The following is a 3517-nucleotide window of genomic DNA, read 5'->3' as shown; positions in this document are numbered from 1 at the left end:
GGGAAAGCTGGAGAGCTACAGTAAAACAATGAAATTGAACATTCTCTAACACCTTATATTGTTAGTCCTTTTACTAACTGCTGATGACAGTGTGGCACAAAACAGAATTCTTAAAAGTTTTTCTAACTAACTGAAGTTTTTTTCCCCAGATAACATGGCTTTTAAAAACTCTCAGAAAAAACCCAGCTTTAAATACTTCCCTGTCTTGAAAAATCCAAAAGGAGACATAACTTTCAGTAGTATTTATGGTATCATTAAGTAGGCCTTTCACCTTCGTATAGGTCAGTTTTTGCAAATATTGATTCCACTAGCCTGTGTATTATATAATTATCATCAAGAGAAATCTACAAGTTAGCTGCAGCAATTTTCTAGAATTCAATCTAATATATTATTCTGAAGGTGAAAAACAACAGAAAAATCAGGTTCTCATTTATGCCATCTCCTGGTTATTTATTGAAAAATATTTTTGAGCACTGGTGAAGTAATCTTAATATGAGAACAAATAAACTAGGGTGTAGCCTTTAGCCATTGAAAGATGATGATCATTTTCTTCAGGGAAGGATTGATGCAGAGGTTAGAACCCTGTTTTTATCAGTTGCATGTGTGAATCATCAACTCTTTACATGTGCCTAGTGACAAAGTGTCACTAGGAAAGGGAAAGGGTTTATTTTTAGTTTCTATCCATGTAAGGCTCAAACTGGGAATTTCCTCTCACATTGTCTTCATTATTGCTACTATATGTCTTCCCTGCTGCAATGGAAAATATTTTATCTTATGAGGCATTTTCAGCCTTTGAAGTTTGAAGATTGACTTTGGAAAGAAGGTACTGTACTGAGGCTCTGTAAATTTAGAGTTTACTGTTGTTAGGTTGAGACTAATTCTCTGATTTGATGTTGCTGGTGTAAATCTGTCTGATGCCCAGTACGTGTCTGTCTGTCTAATGATGTGTCAGAGTTGATAAATGGGCCCATTATAAAAGACTGAAAACATTAAAAATATGTCAATATTACTAAAGTCCAGAAACTGAACATATGTCATGTCATGTGTATTCTATACACCCTGATCCATATGAGCCTGATGGAAGATAGATGATGGGAACTGGCTGCAAAAATATATAAGTTAATGAAATTAAACTGTATTGTTGGTGATGGATGAAGTCTCAGTTACCAGGTGTTTAATAATAGTAGAGATAATGCAAAAACTGAAAAGGGATTCTGGTTTAATTATGTATTTTCTGTGTAGCTTCACTAATGAATTTAATTGGTCTCTGGGAGATAGCACAGCTGAGATGTCAAAAAGCAGCTTTAGCCTCCCAATCCAGAGTAGAATGGCAATTTAAATAACAATCCTTGAATAATAGTAAGAGAAATAATATTAGAAAGATCTACTGAGATAAATAAATGCAATTGTAACTGAAGCATATATCAAATAATTCTATGCATCATCTGTGTGTATAACCTATGGGAATTAATTCTTTGTATTTACTTTTCTTGATATTTCACTGTTTTGATATATTAACAACATTTAAATTCCTTCTAAAATATATCAGGGTTATGCTATTTGCTGTCCTCTAAGCCATATGCTCTTAATTAATTTTACTTTTTTAAGTTTGATATATGCCAGCTGTCTTAGTCCATTTGGGTTGCTTTAACAAAAATACCATGGAAACATTTATTTCTCACAGTTCTGGAGGCTGGGAAGTCTACCCTCAGGCCACCCACAGATTCAGTGTCTGTTGAGAGTCAGCTTCCTAGTTCATATATGGCCATCTTCTTGTTGTATCCTTACAGGGTGAAGGGGGAGAACTCTGGTCTTTTCAGTCTCATAAGGGGGCACTAATCCCATTCTCAAGGGCTCCACCCTCATGACTTAATTACCTCCCAAATGTCCTGCTTTCAAATACAAGCATATTAGGGACTTAGGCTTCAACATATGAATTTTGGGGGAACATAATCATTCAGAGCATAGCACCAGCAAACTAAGCTTTTTCATAAATTAAGATTGTTATAGTTATTATTTTCTAGAATCTATACATAAGGGCCTCCCCTGATGGCGCAGTGTTTAAGGATCCACCTGCCAACGTAGGGGACATGGGTTCAAGCCCTGGTCTGGGAAGATCCTACATGCTGCAGAGCAACTAAGCCCCTGTGCCACAACTACTGAGCCTGCACTGTAGAGCCCATGAGTCACAACTACTGAGCCCACGTGCCACAACTACTGAAGCCCACGCCTACAGCCCATGTTCCACAACAAAGAGAAGCCAACACAATGAGAAGCCCACTCACCACAATGAAGAGTAGCCCCTGGGCTTCCCTGGTAGCGCAGTGGTTGAGAATCTGCCTGCTAGTGCAGGGGACACGGGTTCGAGCCCTGGTCTGGGAAGATCCCACATGCCACGGAGCAACTAGGCCCGTGAGCCACAACTACTGAGCCTGCACGTCTGGAGCCTGTGGTCCGCAACAAGAGAGGCCACGACAGTGAGAGGCCCGTGCACCGCGATGAAGAGTGGCTCCCGCTTGCCACAACTAGAGAAAGCCCTCGCACAGAAACGAAGACCCAACGCAGCCATAAATAAAAATAAATTAATTAAAAAAGAAGGCTCAACATTAAAAAAAAAAAGTAGCCCCTGCTCTCCACAACTAGAGGAAGACCACGCACAGCAATGAAGACTTAACACAGCCAAAAATAAATAAATAAACTTATTTTTAAAACTTTATACATAAATGTTGGGACAAATGTAGAGACTTTTTCTACTTACATGCCAGTATTGGAGGTTTTATCCATATTAAGTTTTCACCAAGATTTGGGCAACAGAGGATTTTTTTTCCCTACCTTCTCAAGTATTGTCTATGCATGAGGCTTGAAGGAATATTGATGTTTCCTGGGTTAGACTTTGTATGAGAGATGATTACTGAAAATCTGAAAGACTGATTTTTTTTAAAAATTCAGCAGAGAGAAACAGCAAGCAAAAGTCAGTGATTTTTTACATGCAAAAAACTATTGCCACATTTGAGCTATAGAGAGTACCTGCCTTACTGTGACACATATCTGGGTTGAAAGGGAAAGGACAGATCTGCTTTCAGTGGATGCAAATACATTCTTAATACCACCCTTTACCCACAAATGCAGTTATTAAAACGCTGAGCCATTTTTGTATCAGTACAATACTCCAGTTTTTTTTTTACAAAGCAAGCCCACTCACTCAGTGATAGAAAAGGTTGAGAATGGAAATCTGGATTGGCTAAGACTTGTCTAATGCAACCTTCCTTAGTATGCACATCACATCCTGCCAGCTATACTGCAGGGAGCAAGTGGTTATCACACAAATGTGCATCCCCTGAGCCAGAATAAACACCCGGTTACTCTCCATCTAAACTCATTTTCTAGAAGGAAGAGAAAATATATAGGAACAAAAAAAGAGAATGAAGAAAGGGGGGGAATGAATAACCCTTTTCCCTTTTCTCAGAAGGCAACAACCAATAGAACTTTTTTTTTCTTACCATTTTCTACTGGGGAA

The sequence above is a fragment of the Lipotes vexillifer genome, unplaced genomic scaffold (assembly GCF_000442215.2).
Source record: "Lipotes vexillifer unplaced genomic scaffold, Lipotes_vexillifer_v1.1 scaffold405, whole genome shotgun sequence".
Classification (NCBI taxonomy): domain Eukaryota; kingdom Metazoa; phylum Chordata; class Mammalia; order Artiodactyla; family Lipotidae; genus Lipotes; species Lipotes vexillifer.
The sequence above is the reverse complement of the archived record's forward strand: the minus strand, read 5'-3'. Positions refer to the sequence as shown.